The following is a 19,361-nucleotide window of genomic DNA, read 5'->3' as shown; positions in this document are numbered from 1 at the left end:
GTGGAAGTAATGTATCAAAATATCATTTATTATAAAATATAAAGTATGGGGAAACAACAGGATGGTATACAGTATACAGAAAAGCAAAGGGCCATGCAACACCAATCCATGCACCTATCGATCTGTGCAAGATAAGACACAGAGTAGTAAAGCCAATAAACCGGGGCATTAGCTCTGGGACAACTGGAATGGCACAAAAGTGATCGTCACAATGGGGCTATGTGCAAGGTTGCAGAAAATCGTGTCTGGTTGACCATGAGCTATCCCACACATCCCACAATACATAGGCAACAACACTGACCAATATGACAGTAAACCCTCAATTAGAGTAACTCTAACTATGTGGGTAACTAGCTCAGTGACAGAGGGTCGTTATTAACGGTACACACTCAAATTGGGTCACAGTCATTAGTGGGGTTCCACATGGGTCAGTATTGGGCCCTATTGTCTTCAATATATTTATTAATGACCTGGTAGAAGACTTGCACAGTAAAATATAAATTTTTGCAGATGACACTAAACTGTGTAAAGTAATTAACACTGAAGAGGACAGTATACTGCTACAGATAGATCTGGCTAGATTGGAGCCTTGGGCAGAGAAGTGGCAGATGAGGTTTAACACTGACAAATGTAAGGTTATGCACATGGGAAGGAAAAATACATGCCATCAGTACATGCTAAATGGTAAAACATTGGGTAACACTGACATCGAAAAGGACTTAGGAATTTTAGTGAACAGCAAACTAAGCTGTAGAAACCAGTGACAGGCAGCTATTGCCAAGGCAAATAAAATAATGGGCTGCATCAAAAGGGGGAATAGATGCCTGTAATGAGAACATAGTCCTGCCACTTCACAAATCACTAGTCAGACCAGACAGAGTACTGTGTACAGTTCTGGGCTCCTGTGAACAAGGCAGACATAGCAGGCTGGAGTAGGTTCAGAGGAGGGCAACTAAAATAATAACTGGAATGTGTAGACTACAATACTCAAAAAGATTATCATAATTAGGGTTATTATCTCTAGAAAAAAGATGACTAAGGGGAGATCTAATAACCATGTATAAATATATCAGGGGTCAGTACAGAGATCTCTCCCATCATCTATTTATCCCCAGGACTGTGACTGTGACGAGAGGACATCCTCTGCATCTAGAGGAAAGAAGGTTTGTACATAAACATAGATTCTTTACAATAAGAGCAGTGAGATTATGGAACGCTCTGCCTGACGAGGTGGTGATGGTGAAATCACTAAAAGAGTTCAAGAGGGGCCTGGATGTATTTCTGGAGTGTAATAATATTACAGGTTATAGTTACTAGAGATGGGTTGTTGATGTAGGGATTTATTCCGACTGCCTGTCGGGAAAGATTCCTCCCCCCCCCCCCCCCTAAAGTGAGGAAAATTAGCTTCTTCCTCACAGGGGTTTTTCTGCCTTCCTCTGGATCAACTTGCATGATAACAGGCTGAACTGATGTCTTTTTTCAGTCTTATAAACTATGTTACTATGTAATTAATAGATTAAGGTTCCATAAACTGATCGAAGGTATCAATTGATATATTTATCAGCAACTGGATAGGAGCATGCTCTAATTGACTCGGTTAATTAAGTGTCCAAGTTATGCATTGATATATAAAGTATGGCAGCTAATTTAGAAGATATATGGTTGATGGGGTATTCAGGTTCACATCAAAATGGCTGGCTCGCAATGGAAATACCAATCAACAAATTATTAAAAATATAATATCCAAATAAAAATATATGAACTTAAAACAAATGTATCAAAAATAAATCAGTTGCAAATTGTTCATAGTCGCGGTCCCTAATGTGCACCCAAGTGCGGAGCTCATGCAGAAGGGGACTAGTTTCAATTCATATAGTGCGGTACAGAGAGTTGTCTGTTGGTGCAGATTGTCAATCCTTCAGCGTTCAATAGCTCTTTGTAATAATAATTCCGGTTGGATATCAATTAGGAATAGATAACTTATGTAGCACAGTTAGTTGCAATATCAAGAGTAAGGCTCTATATTCAAATGTGCAGAGTAGATCGCGCAGCAGCGATGCTTAACAGTGACCGGATTCACCCATTGGGCCATGTGGTCTGCAGTCAATGTCAAAGGGTTTTCGTTGTCTTACTTTGGCTGGCGCTATGTTTGCTCTGCTCCACTTTGCTAGTCTTGCAGTTCACATGTGCTACTACAACCACTGAGGAAAAAACGTAGTTACAAAATGCGTCTGGTGAAGGAAAAAAATTGCAGTACAGATCCATCTAGTGCAACCGTGAGATTGACATATCGAAAGGAATAAATTATCCTTTGTCGCTTCTATTGCCAAAGAGGTATGAGATTGGCGTTCTAACACGCCTACCCCACATGCGCAAGGAAATGTGTCAGCACACGTGTGAACTGCAAGACTCAGCAATCTGCGACTACCAAAGGGGAGTGGAGCAAAGATCGTGACAGCCAAAGAAAGACCACGATAACCCTTTGACATTGACTGCAGACCGCACAGCCAAATTAACTATTACTAATTGATATCCAACCGGAATTATTATTACAAAGGGCTATTAAACTCTGAAGGATTTACACTAATCTGCACTAATAACTGACAACTCTGTACCACACTATATGAATTGAAACTAGTCCCCTCCTGCGTGAGCTCCGCAATTGGGTGCACATTAGAGACCGCGACTGTCAACAATTTGCAACTGATTCATTTTTGATACGTTTTAAGTTGATAGATTTTTATTTGGATATCGTATTTTAATAAACTCTTGATTGCAATTTCCATTGCGAGCAGACCATTTGTATGTATATTTTAGCTAATGGTTATAGCAGGCTGAGCACCACTCTAGTGAGCTTCCCACATTTATTGTATGTAATTCGATCACATTAATGTGGAGCAATAATTTTTGTTGGAAGAAATTAATAAAACAAAAGATGTTCGGCAAATAAATGGTCCCCGATTCTTAGGTGGATTCCTAAGCTCTCCTATAGCCCAGTGTATAGAATGTCTGATTTTTTATTGTGCATAATCTACATTATTACATCTACATTATTTTATATAAAAGGTTTTATTGTATAAGTAACTCCCTTATTAATTAATAAATATATCCTTCATGGTCCAAATGTTGTGAGTGCTCACTCTCTTTACCATTTTTTCCATAATCTACATTAGTCTCTTAAACTTGTAAGCTGTTCTAGAAATAGGGAAATTAACTGCCCAAAAATGTGATATTTAGGAGGCAGATAATCGTCACATTTTATTAACATGTCCCCATATACAGAGGTTTTGGGAGGATGTTTATTAAATAGTAGAAACATTGTACCAGGTGCAGTTACTGCAAGATATACGGACGGTCATATTAGGTATGTTAAGGAGTCACAGTACTTTCACACATTTCATTTAAAATCGAGAATAGTGTACTAGCAAATTGCTAAATCCTTTTATTTTAAAATATGCCTGCATGCACCTGAAAAAAAACCTGTAAAGTCATGGCCACTAGGGGTCTCACTTCCACCTAATAAAACTGCTTCTACACTGTTTCTGAACATCACAGGAGCCTCATGCTTTTCTGTAAGTGTGATCTATCCCTCCTTATCAGCTTTTTAAATTCTCTAGAAGAAAACTAAAACAGTTTTAAGTAAGGAAAGTGAGGTCACTAAATACATAAATGGCAGAACCCAATGCTTCTGAGAGAAATACATCAGTTTCTTCACAGTTATAATGAACAAAGAAGCTCAGCCATTATGCAAACGTTTTTAAATATTTTTTTTTAAAAACTCAGGTACGCATTAAAGTTGGATTCGGAATTAAATGTATACTTGCCGTTTGGAAAGTATTGCATTTTGTTGGGAAATGTATACTGAAGAATTGGGTTGATGAAAAACTTCCCAAAAACCTAGGTATATCGTTCTGGAAAAAAAAAAACTAAAGAAAGAAAAACTTCATGGGGCACATTTATTAAGACAGGCATATTAGACTCCAGTCTTAATAAACCCCTAAGCTGGAGGAGGATCCGCCTTCATTATGAAGAGGCGCAGTCTTAATGTAAGACCGCTTCCTTGCTGGCTTACATTTAGACCATTTTTAAAATAGGCAAAGAAAATTATGAATGAGGCGGGCCTGCCGGCCCCTCCCCACGCCACAATTTTTGACCTGGCGTGAGCCGTCTGTGGCCGAAATACGCTTATATCAGGGATGTTCAACCTGTGGCCCTCCAGCTGTTGTAAAACTACAATTCCCACCATGCCCTGCTGTAGGCAGATAGCTGTAGTTTTGCAACAGCTGGAGTGTCATGAACCAGCGGGTGTGAACCCACAGTGCCACAACTACTCTAAGGGCATTGTCTAAGTGAATCCCTCGTACTTTACAATACCCCTGGTGGTGGGGATAGGCTATGCCAAGAGGAACACCAGGTCCCTACCTCTTGAGAAGGATTGGCACACGAGGCAGCTGGTCCAGGTGGACCAAGAGGTACCTGAGCAAGGTACCAGAGGTACAGAAGTAGTGAAGCGTACATATAAAAGTCATCAAAAGTGACAAGTGCCCCGCCCCCATCTGCCAAAAACCCACTCGTCAACATGCTCCTTTCGTTCTCTTGACAGGTCCCCCTCCCACCTGAGCCCCCCTCCCAAATCTGAATAATGCATGCCTGGACATGTCTAGAGACCACGTTATATTATTATGGTCGATAGCGACATCCACCCCTGTCCAAATCTTTTATGAATTTATTAAATTATTATGAATTTGTCTTCTTAAAATCATATGAATCTTTTATTAATTTAATTACAGCTGTTGTCACTTTCTCAGTAATAATGAATTGCATGCTGTATGCATATACGAACGAGTGTATGACACGCCTCTTATACTACGTACAGCCTACCAAACAGCAACATAGGGTAAAAACGTGTCTAGGCAAGCCTAAAATTCTCTAGGCACATGTCTAGAGATCAAGTTATATTATTATTGTAGACACGTGCCTGGACATGTCTAGAGACCCGCCCAGCGAACCACCTTATTGTCAGTATACAAGTTTAGCACAAACAAAAACGCTGAGCTTTAAAAACTTATGAGCAGATAAACAATGTACAGAAAAGCGGCACTGTTACACAACATATATAAATTCAAAAATACATTTAGCAGGGTTACACTATACAATCAAACTGAAAAAAATGGCGTTAGGCAGGAAGTGCCCAAAGCCATATGCAGTTGTGCATATATATATATACAGGGGAGCAAATCCTGCACTTATGACCCATTGCTAATGGCGATCCCCAGCAAAAATGTATGCAGTGGAGGATGCCCGCAGCTCATACATGTCCTCCACAGTAGGATATGTTGGCTAATTTCTCAATTCTAACATCAGTTTGAGGGTTTAGTAAGACCGCAGAGTGCACCTGTCTTTGCTATTATTATATTGTTACACTATACAATACATTAATAATATACACATAACCAGTACTTACAAGCTTAACCAAGAAGATTGTAACATTGACTCCCCTGTCTTATACCCATAGGTGTGGAGGGGTTGGTCAGGAGAGTGCGATTAGGTGCGACACTTACAGACGACTCATTCAGGTTCATTTTAAACCGTCCAGAATCTCTCTAGTAGGTGAATTACCCACAACAGTAGACAGCATATTTATGTCAGCCATGGCATGCATAAATGCAACCCAGCCTGGTGGCTTTTTGTTTTTTGACTGTCTGTGGCTTTGCGTCGCATTTCGCACAAGACCAATCATGTTAGAACCAGGAATAACATCACCCTGTTGTAACACTAGCCTTCTGCTTCATCCTGCATTTTCTTAAAACGGAGATTGACATGTGTTACAATTTCAAGGACAGAATCGCATTTATCAGCGGTTGTATTTGGCAGTTGTTGATGACCAGGATCAGATTGGTTAACAAGGTTTAAAGTCGCTAGCTCTTTAGTCTGCTGTTTGGCAAGAACCAAGTATCTTTGCATTATATCTGTGTATCTTAATTTTCACATCATCTGGCAAGTTAGAGCTTTGTAAAATACCGTTAATTTCATCACCCATGCGTTGCATCACGCTCTGCCTTACACCGGCCGGTGGTGTAAAAACCTGATTTATCCTCTTGAGCTCGTGTTTTGGAACCAAGGTTCTCCGCATGATCCATTATTTGTTAAAAAGCAAACTCCTTAACAACGGAATTGCAAAGCCCAATAGCAGTCCTATGAAACCACCTGTCTGATTCACTAAGCGCTTCTTATTCTTTATGGGAATTGTTTTATCACACAGCCTCCTTATAGCTTTACGCCACTTCTTTAGTATCTTTTTCTGACGTTCCTATAGCGGAATTTGACCTTTTTAGGATATTTGAGGCGATCTCACCTATGGCTGCTATTAAATCATCACTCGCATGGCGCAAAATAGAGGGTGCCGCTTTTACAAGCGTTTTTAAGAGGGCCCAATTATGGCGTAATCTCTCCGACAACTTGTCGCTGCTGTGTAAGCATCCTAGAATGCACGTAACCTTCTAAATCTCACTTTTTAAAACTATTTCTCTTCTGAATATACACAGCCAGCAATGCTGGTGATAAGAACCCCGACCTTAAATGAAGTTGCTCAGGTGTAGTAGCCCTTAAATCTACTAAGCAGGTGGCCATAAGGTTCCCGTGTAGCGTCCTCAAAAGCCTCCAAGAAGAAATGTGTTTTCCCAGGATACATTTATCTCGCTAAAGTTAGAATTTGCAATTTATCACGCGGATTATTAAAGAGAACCATGTACTTGGTGTTTAAATTTATCGTTCTACTCTTTTTACCCTGACAAAATATGTTCTGCACCAGATACAAATATACTTAGATTTCTATGATGCAAGTACTTGGTGAATGCCTTTTCAAGCTCGCAGTTTTCACTAGCGGAATCCATAAGATCATCAACAATAGTCAAATATACCTTGTCGTGTGGGAATAACTCATCTACAAACGTATGCGGCAGGCCTTCAATAAACCTAATGTTTGGAAAGCATAGAGAAAGTTTGTCAAAGTTTTTGCCAACAAGCATAAAACCAAACAATATTATCGGGTTTGTGTGATAAATGCATGTCAGTATATTCTAACAGTTTTCTTACAAAATAACTTTCCAGAGTTGGATGGACCTGCTAAAAGGCATGTAAAAGGGTGTTGTATGCATGTGTCCATGGCATTAAAATCCGAACCACCTCGTAAAATCGCGTGATGGCTGCCTTTCAAAAACAGGATTCCAGGACTTTCTTAAAAAGAGCAACTAATTCGCCTGAAAAAATGATGTTGTAACTGTGTCATAACGGTATTAGAACCCGAAAAATAGTGTGGTAAAATAGTCTTGCAGACACCTCTTTTGGTATACACACCTCTGCGTTTTGGCCAATGGTCTTGTTTCAATCTGCCACAACTTTTTTTTTTTTGATTGAAACATCTTTATTACAATCAGTCGTCATACATACATACATACATACTTTAGTACTGTGACGCAGCACAGGCCACGAATCAGCACTTAATAAAATACTTACAATCGTCTTTGCAAGCATGGCATTGTTATGTAAAGCACGGGCTAACCTACACTATACATCGCAATGAATGCTACACTAGCATACCTATTCAATCACAAAACCTTCCAACAAAGCATTTAGACAGTGATGAGGGAAAGGGAGGTGGGAGGGAGGGGTGCTCACATGCCCTTAGCTTTATTGAGAAGACAAATACAAACGGGGGGAGAGGGGGAAGGAGAGGGGTTTCGTCCTCTTCTTCTTCGTCGACGTCCAAGATGTTGTAATCCTGCAGCAGACTATGGATAAGTCTGCGGCAGTCCAGGACGGACTTTCTCCCTCCTGAGAATGAGCCGGTTCCTAGCAAACCAAATAGCGTCCTTAAAACAGTTCATAAGGCGCCAGGCCTCCTGGATGGCTCCAACAGTATGAATCCCTGGAAATAGTCCATACAGCTCAGAAGAAGTGCATTGCAGGCTGTTCCTGGGCACAGAGTCTTTAAATTCATGTTCCAGGGCGTCCAACAGGCGCTGGGCAAAGCGGCACTCCCAAAACAGGTGATAAGATGTTTCCTCCACGAATGGGCACCTGGGGCAGTACCGGGTTTTGCACAGATTGCGGGCATGCATGAATGACCGATTTGGCAGTCCTCCCTGAATGGCCATCCATGACAAGTCTTTATGCCCGTTGGTCAACCTGTTTGATGACACATTAGTCCAAACTGTCTCTACGGTGTCGTCATGGATCCCTGGAATTGACTCCACCACGTCCTTTGCTCTGATGAGTTTGTGGATAGTTTTTGGCTTCCACAAGTTGGGTTTGAGGCCCTCCAGCTGATGTTCCCTCACAAACCTGACGACGTCCCCATAGAACCAGGTAGCGTGCCAGTTGTAAGGGATGGATCTGTCCCACTTGTGCCAGCCCAGACCCCTCCAGAGGGGAAGGAGGAAAAAGCGAGACATAGCCTTGCCGCAGAGCCGTTGGCAGTTCTCAGAGTCCGGCGAACACTGTCACAAACAAAGGCGCCACAACTTCTTATTTCTAACAAAACCTGGTTGCTCCACAGATATAAATTTCTGGCATTTAAGATCACGGTTTAGGTGGGGGGGAACTAACTCTCCTTAGGGAGAGAGCACCTTAATCAGTGTGAGGAGACTTACAGGCCATACATGCTCCTAATAAGCCTTGAGACATGATTTGGATAGTAAATAAGCCAGCAATCACCCGAAACAGCTGTCTGCAGATGAGGTGCTGGCTTATTTAAAATCCAAGTCATGTCTCAAGGCTTATTTTAAGAGCTGAACATTGACTTATAGGATAGCTGCCTTACATCTGGTGGCATTAGAGGCAGAGCTTGTTAAGAGCTCATTTGCATCCCTTCCATCCCAGAATTCCAGAGGAGCATGTATGGCCTATAAGTCACACTGATTAAGGTGCTCTCTTCCTAAGGAGAGTTAGTTCCCCCCCTGACCTGAACATAGGCCTCTCCCCTAGTTAAGTCAGTACTCTCTGCTCTGCACTGATGAGGGGGCAATCACCCCGAAACAGCTGTCTGCAGATGAGGTGCTGGCTTATTTAAAATCCAAGTCATTTCTCAAGGCTTATTTTAAGAGCTGAACATTGACTTATAGGATAGCTGCCTTACATCTGGTGGCATTAGAGGCAGAGCTTGTTAAGAGCTCATTTGCATCTCTTCCCTCCCAGATCACGGTTTAGGATGTAATCCAAAGCTAAATCCTTTAGGCTGTCAAAATTAATATCCCTAGCATTAGCAACATTTAGTGTGATCCCCATAACCTTTAAAATAGTCTTACCGGTATACAGTTTGTAACCGTAGGATTTTGGACCTGTAGATACAAATTCTGCGATGTATGTGTTATCTGGTATTTCGCTGGTTAATTCACCCAAATAATCGCCTAAAAGGGGGAAGCCAGTCACCTTCACGATAAACAAAAATGACAGAATCCGTGTCGTGATAAAGACACTCTTCCTGCAGTCTGTCCAGAAGGGAGTAGAGTTCTAGTCTGGGGTAGGCTGTTATAAAACATGCTATAAAAATTTTCTGTTTGTTGATTGTGTGGTGTCCTTTTGCGTATTTCCAATTGATCGATGCGATTTCATCATAGATAAAATTTAGCTGAGAAACCTCGTAGTATGGGAGAAAGACATAGCGAAAGAGCTCATCAGGGTTATTCACGATGCTGGCACAGGGTAAATTAGATCTCTGCGCAAACTTTCCTCAATGAATTTCAGAAAAGTTTAGAGATCTGTCTTTTCGCCGGGTTCATTGCGATATTTTTCAAGAAAGGTGTCGAAGTATTCTTTTTGCTCATCAGAATCCGTACACCAGCTCCGATAACATGATGCCTCCTGCTTGTCCCTAAGATGAAGTTCGATGTAAGGTGCAAACAGCTCGACAGTCGTTGGGAAAATGCCACACCTCATAGACCTCTGCGATCCTGTACCCTTTTTCCAAAGCTACCTCTAATTCTATCGTACACCAAGTACCTGTCAGAGAGTGTTGTTCATCACTATGCGTGCAGACATCTGTCAAGAAGTTTGCGCTGCATGTGTTGCAAAGGGGGAACATTAATTTATTGTTCATTTTCACCAGCAGGACCGGGAAATACAAGTCTCTCAGTGGATAAACCGTAACCCTGGCAATGCCAAAGTCATTTTTTATGTAACCAAAATTGTCATAAATGATGTTGGGATGCCCTACCGGATATGTTTTTGTTTTGTAGACAAAGGGATACAGACTTGTGAAATCGTATTTATGTATAGTTTCCCCTTCAGCCTGTTTGTGATAGAGCTTTATGGCATCAGTCCTTCCGCCATAAATCGCATCACAAGGATCTAGCGGGGTTGGGAACCGCATGTTAACCACCTCAGCCCCCAGTGCTTAAACACCCTGAAAGACCAGGCCACTTTTACACTTCTGACCTACACTACTTTCACCGTTTATTGCTCGGTCATGCAACTTACCACCCAAATGAATTTTACCTCCTTTTCTTCTCACTAATAGAGCTTTCATTTGGTGGTATTTCATTGCTGCTGACATTTTTACTTTTTTTGTTATTAATCGAAATTTAACGATTTTTTTTGCAAAAAAATGACATTTTTCACTTTCAGTTGTAAAATTTTGCAAAAAAAACGACATCCATATATAAATTTTGCTCTAAATTTATTGTTCTACATGTCTTTGATAAAAAAAAAATGTTTGGGTAAAAGTTATAGCGTTTACAAACTATGGTACAAAAATGTGAATTTCCGCTTTTTGAAGCAGCTCTGACTTTCTGAGCACCTGTCATGTTTCCTGAGGTTCTACAATGCCCAGACAGTACAAACACCCCACAAATGACCCCATTTCGGAAAGTACACACCCTAAGGTATTCGCTGATGGGCATAGTGAGTTCATAGAACTTTTTATTTTTTGTCACAAGTTAGCGGAAAATGATGATTTTTTTTTTTTTTTTTTCTTACAAAGTCTCATATTCCACTAACTTGTGACAAAAAATAAAAACTTCTATGAACTCACTATGCCCATCACGAAATACCTTGGGGTCTCTTCTTTCCAAAATGGGGTCACTTGTGGGGTGGTTATACTGCCCTGGCATTCTAGGGGCCCAAATGTGTGGTAAGGAGTTTGAAATCAAATTCTGTAAAAAATGACCTGTGAAATCCGAAAGGTGCTCTTTGGAATATGGGCCCCTTTGCCCACCTAGGCTGCAAAAAAGTGTCACACATCTGGTATCTCCGTACTCAGGAGAAGGTGGGGAATGTGTTTTGGGGTGTCATTTTATATATACCCATGCTGGGTGAGAGAAATATCTTGGTCAAATGCCAACTTTGTATAAAAAAATGGGAAAAGTTGTCTTTTGCCAAGATATTTCTCTCACCCAGCATGGGTATATGTAAAATGACACCCCAAAACACATTCCCCAACTTCTCCTGAGTACGGAGATACCAGATGTGTGACACTTTTTTGCAGCCTAGGTGGGCAAAGGGGCCCATATTCCAAAGAGCACCTTTCGGATTTCACAGGTCATTTTTTACAGAATTTGATTTCAAACTCCTTACCACACATTTGGGCCCCTAGAATGCCAGGGCAGTATAACTACCCCACAAGTGACCCCATTTTGGAAAGAAGAGACCCCAAGGTATTCGCTGATGGGCATAGTGAGTTCATGGAAGTTTTTATTTTTTGTCACAAGTTAGTGGAATATGAGACTTTGTATGAAAAAAAAAAAATAAAAAATCTGCATTTTCCACTAACTTGTGACAAAAAATAAAAAATTCTAGGAACTCGCCATGCCCCTCACGGAATACCTTGGGGTGTCTTCTTTCCAAAATGGGGTCACTTGTGGGGTAGTTATACTGCCCTGGCATTTTCCAGGGGCCCTAATGTGTGGTAAGTAGGTAAATGACCTGTGAAATCCTAAAGGTGCTCTTTGGAATATGGGCCCCTTTGCCCACCTAGGCTGCAAAAAAGTATCACACATGTGGTATCGCCGTATTCAGGAGAAGTTGGGGAATGTGTTTTGGGGTGTCATTTTACATATACCCTTGCTGGGTGAGAGAAATATCTTGACAAAAGACAACTTTTCCCATTTTTTTATACAAAGTTGGCATTTGACCAAAATATCTCTCTCACCCAGCATGGGTATATGTAAAATGACACCCCAAAACACATTCCCCAACTTCTCCTGAGTACGGCGATACCAGATGTGTGACACTTTTTTGCAGCCTAGATGCGCAAAGGTGCCCAAATTCCTTTTAGGAGGGCATTTTTAGACATTTGGATACCAGACTTCTTCTCACGCTTTGGGGCCCCTAGAATGCCAGGGCAGTATAAATACCCCACATGTGACCCCATTTTGGAAAGAAGACACCCCAAGGTATTCAATGAGGGGCATGGCGATTTCATAGAATTTTTGTTTTTTTGGCACAAGTTAGCGGAAATTGATATTTTAAATTTTTTTCTCACAAAGTCTCCCGTTCCGCTAACTTGGGACAAAAATTTCAATCTTTCATGGACTCAATATGCCCCTCACGGAATACCTGGGGGTGTCTTCTTTCCGAAATGGGGTCACATGTGGGGTATTTATACTGCCCTGGCATTCTAGGGGCCCTAAAGCGTGAGAAGAAGTCTGGAATATAAATGTCTAAAAATTTTTACGCATTTGGATTCCGTGAGGGGTATGGTGAGTTCATGTGAGATTTTATTTTTTGACACAAGTTAGTGGAATATGAGACTTTGTAAGAAAAAAATAAAATAATTCCGCTAACTTGGGCCAAAAAAATGTCTGAATGGAGCCTTACAGGGGGGTGATCAATGACAGGGGGGTGATCAATGACAGAGGGAGTGATCAATGACAGGGGGAGTGATCAATGACAGGGGGAGTGATCAATGACAGGGGGAGTGATCAATGACAGGGGGAGTGATCAATGACAGGGGGAGTGATCAATGACAGGGGTGTGATCAGGGAGTCTATATGGGGTGATCACCACAGTCATTGATCATGCCCCTGTAAGGCTTCATTCAGACGTCCGGATGCGTTTTGCGGATCCGATCCATCTATCAGTGGATCCGTAAAAATCATGCAGACGTCTGAATGGAGCTTTACAGGGGGGTAATCAATGACAGGGGGGTAATCAATGACAGGGGGGTGATCAGGGAGTCTATATGGGGTGATCACCACAGTCATTGATCACGCCCCTGTAAGGCTTCATTCAGACGTCCGGATGCGTTTTGCGGATCCGATCCATCTATCAGTGCATCCGTAAAAATCATGCGGACATCTGAATGGAGCTTTACAGGGGGGTAAACAATGACAGGGGGGTAATCAATGACAGGGGGGTGATCAGGGAGTCTATATGGGGTGATCACCACAGTCATTGATCACGCCCCTGTAAGGCTTCATTCAGACGTCCGGATGCGTTTTGCGGATCCGATCCATCTATCAGTGCATCCGTAAAAATCATGCAGACATCTGAATGAAGCTTTACAGGGGGGTAATCAATGACAGGGGGGTGATCAGGGAGTCTATATGGGGTGATCACCACAGTCATTGATCATGCCCCTGTAAGGCTTCATTCAGACGTCCGGATGCGTTTTGCGGATCCGATCCATCTATCAGTGCATCCGTAAAAATCATGCGGACATCTGAATGGAGCTTTACAGGGGGGTGATCAGGGAGTCTATATGGGATGATCACCACAGTCATTGATCACGCCCCTGTAAGGCTTCATTCAGACGTCCGGATGCGTTTTGCGGATCCGATCCATCTATCAGTGGATCCGTAAAAATCATGCTGACGTCTGAATGGAGCTTTACAGGGGGGTGATCAATGACAGGGGGGTGATCAATGACAGGGGGGAAATCAATGACAGGGGGGAAATCAATGACAGGGGGGTGATCAGGGAGTCTATATGGGGTGATCAGGGGCTAATAAGGGGTTAATAAGTGACGGGGGGGGGGTGTAGTGTAGTGGTGCTTGGTGCTACTTTACTGAGCTACCTGTGTCCTCTGGTGGTCGATCCAAACAAAGGGGACCACCAGAGGACCAGGTAGCAGGTATATTAGACGCTGTTATCAAAACAGGGTCTAATATACCTGTTAGGAGTTAAAAAAAACACATCTCCAGCCTGCCAGCGAACGATCGCCGCTGGCAGGCTGGAGATCAACTCTCTTACCTTCCGTTCCTGTGAGCGCGCGCGCCTGTGTGCGCGCGTTCACAGGAAATCTCGCGTCTCGCGAGATGACGCGTATATGCGTCCAGGCGGAATGAATCAACCACCTCCAGGACGCGTCTGTGCGTACAGCGGTCCGGAGGTGGTTAAGTAGGTATGCTTGAAGTCTAGAATCTTTCTCTGCCACTCATGTTCGTTCCCAAAGCACACACACACACTACGTAGCCACAGCTCTGTAGAAAACTTTTTTTCTTTAATGAAGAATGTGTGGTACAACTGACCGTAGCTGGTGTTTGTAACAGTATTGGTGTCACTTTCGTTATAGCAGACGGGGCACCCGTGGTAAAAGCACCCCTGAAATTCATACGCTATGTGCACCCCATTAACTCTGGCATATCTATCTAGAAAAGATCTGCCGACTTGTTTTTCACCTCCTCTCAAAGCGTGCTGAATGTCAATGTTTTCGGTGTGCGCAACATACATGAGCCGCTGAATAGCCGGTGATAAGTAACGCTTTTTAGTTTTGTGGTAGTTGTCGGCTGGTAAAATGGCTATGGTATTTTTGGGGAGGAACTTAAACCTGTACATAGCCATACATACAGATGCAAGAGTGATGAGCTGAAAAGGATCGATGTTTTGGGTAGTTACAACATTTCTCTTTTGTCACTTACAGTATTTTGTCATCTTTTTCTAGTCATCGCCATCACGCGCACTCTGTAATGCTCACAGGCCTGTCTCAAAACATGGACGTCCTGCATACAGTGCGTTTCTACATCTCATACCACTCCAAGAAATCCTTTTTGTCACTAGGCATCATATATATTCAAGCCCGTAATCATTTTTACACGCAGCTTTTCATTAAATCAACTCCTTAACAATAAAGTACCCGTCGTACCTACAGGCATTATGAGCTATCAAAAAGTCTACCCGGCAAGAAGCTAACAAACTCCTGTGTACAGGATTTACCCACAAACTCCCAGGAATTGAGTACGGGCGTCCCCGTCTCCTGCATGCATTCAAAGTCATATAAAACATATAGATCCATCTCTTTCTTTACTTTGTAAGGTTGCATATAGCAAAGATAATCATCAAATTTATACATGAGGGCACCACAAACACTGCAATGCAAACTATTACACTTGTGCTTTTCCTCGCTATTGTACACAAAACGACAACGATCACAAAACGTTTTAAGCCTACAAAACTCAAGCTTATCTCTAGCCAACCGGTTGTGGTGATCTAAACACGCGATCGAAAGACAAAACGCACAACAAGTGGGGCATCGCGGCTCTTGGTCAACACTCTCAACACAATCGTCTCTTTGACAAGCCCTACAGAAATACAGTCCTGATCCAAAGTTTAAGACCACTTGAAAAATGGCAAAAAATCATATTTAGCATGGCTGGATCTTAACAAGGTTCCAAGTAGAGCTTCAACATGCAACAAGAAGAAATGGGAGTGAGACAAAACATTTTTTGAGCATTCAATTTTATGAAAACAACGAATAAACTGAAACAGGCTGTTTTTCAGCTGATCAAAAGTTTAGGACCACACCTCCAAAAAAAAAATAAAAAAAAAAAATAAACCCCCCCCAAACAGAAATCCAACTTCCAAACATGAACTCAGTAAAGAGTAGCTCTGCCGTTATTGTTTATCACTTACAAAATTAGTTTCGGCATGCTTGATGCAAGCATTTCCATGAGGTGAGTGGGAACATTTCTCCAAGTGGTGAAGACGGCCGCACGAAGGCCATCTATTGACTGGAACTGTTGTCCATTTTTGTAAACTTCCCTTGCCATCCATCCCCAAAGGTTCTTAATTGGATTTAGATCAGGGGAACACGCAGGATGGGCCAAAAGAGTAAGGTTATTCTCCTGGAAGAAGTCCCTTGTCCTGCGGGCATTGTGTACTGTAGAGTTGTCCTGTTGAAAAACCCAGTTGTAACCACACAGACGAGGGCCCTCAGTCATGAGGAATGCTCTCTGCAACATCTGGACATAGCCAGCAGCCGTTTGACGCCCCTGCACTTCCTGAAGCTTAATTGTTCCACTGGAAAAAGCACCCCAGACCATTATGGCGCCCCCTCCACTGTGGCGCGTAGAAAACATCTCAGGTGGGATCCGCTTGTCATGCCAGTAACATTGGAAACCATCAGGACCATCAAGGTTAGATTTTTTCTCATCAGAGAATAAAACTTTCTTCCACCTTTGAATGTCCCATGTTTGGTGCTCTCTTGCAAAGTCCAAACGAGCAGTTCTGTGGCGTTCAAGGAGACGAGGTCTTTGAAGACGTTTTTTGTTTTTGAAGCCCTTCAGTCTCAGATGCCGTCTGATGGTTATGGGGCTGCAGTCAGCACCAGTAAGGGCCTTAATTTGGGTCGAGGATCGTCCAGTGTCTTGACGGACAATTGGATCCTCCGTCTCAGTGCTGATGACATTTTTTTGGGTCTTCCACTTGACTTTTTTGTTCCATAACCCTCAGGATCATTTAAGAAATTCCAAATGACTGTCTTACTGCGTCCCACCTTAGCAGCGATGGCGCGCTGTGAGAGACCCTGCTTATGCAGTTCAACAACACGACCACGTTAAAAAAGGGAGAGTTTCTTTTGCCTTTGCCATCACAACGTGTGACTACCTGACAGAAAATGACAATGAATACACATCTTTGCACAGATTTGGCCTTTTAAAAGGCATGTGGTCCTAAAATTTGGATCAGCTGAAAAACAGCCTGTTTCAGTTTAATCGTTATTTTCAATTAATTGAATGCTCAAAAAATGTTTTGTCTCACTCTCATTTCTTCTTGTTGCATGTTGAAGCTCTACTTGGAACCTTGTTAACCCCTTAAGGACACAGCCTTTTTACACCTTAGGACCAGGCCATTTTTTGAAAATCTGACCAGAGTCCCTTTAAGTGCTGATAACTTTAAAACGCTTTGACTTATCCAGGCCGTTCTGAGATTGTTTTTTCGTCACATATTGTACTTCATGACGCTGGTAAAATGGAGTAAAAAAAAAAATTAACAAAAATTTTAAAAAATTTGCAAATTTCAAAGTTTCAGTTTCTCTACTTCTGTAATACATAGTAATACCCCCAAAAATTGTGATGACTTTACATTCCCCATATGTCTACTTCATGTTTGAATTGTTTTGGGAATGATATTTTATTTTTTGGGGATGTTATAAGGCTTAGAAGTTTAGAAGCAAATCTTGAAATTTTTCCGAAATTTACAAAAACAAAATTTTTAGGGACCAGTTCAGGTCTCAAGTCACTTTGCAAGGCTTACATTATAGAAACCACCCAAAAATGACCCCATCTAAGAAACTACACCCCTCAAGGTATTCAAAACTGATTTTGCATACGTTGTTAACCCTTTAGGTGTTGCACAAGAGTTATTGGCAAATAGGGAGGAAATTTGAGAATTTCATTTTTTTTTCTAATTTTTCATTTTAACCCATTTTTTCCACTAACAAACCAAGGGTTAACAGCCAAACAAGACTATCTTTATTGCCCTGACTCTGCCGTTTACAGAAACACCCAATATGTGGCCGTAAACTACTGTACGGGCACACAGCGGGGCGTAGAGTGAAAGGTGCGCCGTTTGGTTTTTGGAGGGCTGATTTTGCTGGACTGTTATTTTGGCACCATGTCCCATTTGAAGCCCCCCTGATGCACCCCTAGATTATAAACTCCATAAAAGTGACCCCATCTAAGAAACTACACCCCTCAAGGTATTCAAAACTGATTTTACAAACTTTGTTAACCCTTTAGGTGTTGCACAAGATTTAATGGAAAATAGAGATACAATTTCAAAATTTCACTTTTTTGGCAGATTTTCCATTTTAATATTTTTTTCCAGTTACAAAGCAAGGGTTAACAGCCAAACAAAACTCATTATTTATGGCCCTAATTCTGTAGTTTACAGAAACACCCCATATGTGGCCGTAAACCGCTGTACGGGCACACGGCAGGGCGCAGAAGGAAAGGAATGCCATACGGTTTTTGGAAGGCAGGTTTTGATGGACAGTTTTTTTTTTTACACCATGTTCCATTTGAAGCCCCCCTGATGCACCCCTAGAGTAGAAACTCCAAAAAAGTGACCCCATTTTAGAAACTACGGGATAGGTTGGCAGTTTTGTTGGTACTAGTTTAGGGTACATATGATTTTTGGTTGCTCTATATTACACTTTTTGTGCGGCAAGGTAACAAGAAATAGCTTTTTTGGCACCGTTTTTTTTTTTGTTAATTACAACATTCATCTGACAGGTTAGATCATGTGGTAATTTTATAGAGCAGGTTGTCACGGACGAGGCGATACCTAATATGTATACAATTTTTTTTATTTATGTAAGTTTTACACAATGATTTCATTTTTAAAACAAAAGAAATGTTTTAGTGTCTCCATAGTCTAAGAGCCATAGTTTTTTCAGTTTTTGGGCGATTATCTTAAGTAGGGTCTCATTTTTTGCGGGATGAGATGCCGGTTTGATTGGCATCTATTTTGGGGTGCATATGACTTTTTGATTGCTTGCTATTACACTTTTTGTGACGTAAGATGACAAAAAATGGCTTTTTTTACACCGTTTTTATTTTTATTTTTTTACAGTGGTCATCTGAGGGGTTAGATCATGTGATATTTTTATAGAGCCGGGCGATACGGACGCGGCGATACCTAATATGTATACTTTTTTTTTATTTATGTAAGTTTTACACAATGATTTCATTTTTGAAACCAGAAAAATCATGTTTTAGTGTTTCCATAGTCTAAGAGCCATAGTTTTTTCAGTTTTTGGGCGATTATCTTGGGTAGGGTATGATTTTTGCGGGATGAGATGACGGTTTGATTGTTACAATTTTGGCGTACATGCGACTTTTTTGATCACTTTTATTACCTTTTTTGGGAAGTAAGGTGGGCAAAATTTCAATTTCATCATAGTTTTTTATTTTTTATTTTTATGGTGTTCACCGTTCGGGTAAAGTAACATGACCGTTTTATAGATCAGGTCGTTACGGACGCGGCGATACCAAACATGTGTAGGGAATTTTATTTTTTTAATTTTTTATCAGTGAAAAATGTGTTTTTTGATTTTTACTTTTTTTTCACTTTTATTCACTTTTTTTTTACCCAGACCCACTTGGTTCTTGAAGATCCAGTGGGTCTGATGTCTGTATAATACAGTA

At 41.4% G+C, this 19,361-nt stretch overlaps 1 protein-coding gene across 1 annotated transcript in view; it reads right to left on the bottom strand.

Moving 5' to 3' along the window:
* The window catches only part of ZNF830 (zinc finger protein 830), a 335,378-nt gene that overhangs the window by 43,664 nt on the left and 272,353 nt on the right, over positions 1-19,361 (bottom strand). The window lies entirely within an intron of this gene.

The sequence above is a fragment of the Bufo bufo genome, chromosome 5, assembly GCF_905171765.1.
Source record: "Bufo bufo chromosome 5, aBufBuf1.1, whole genome shotgun sequence".
Classification (NCBI taxonomy): domain Eukaryota; kingdom Metazoa; phylum Chordata; class Amphibia; order Anura; family Bufonidae; genus Bufo; species Bufo bufo.
Note: the sequence above shows the minus strand (reverse complement) of the source record. Positions and strands in the feature narration are given on the sequence as shown.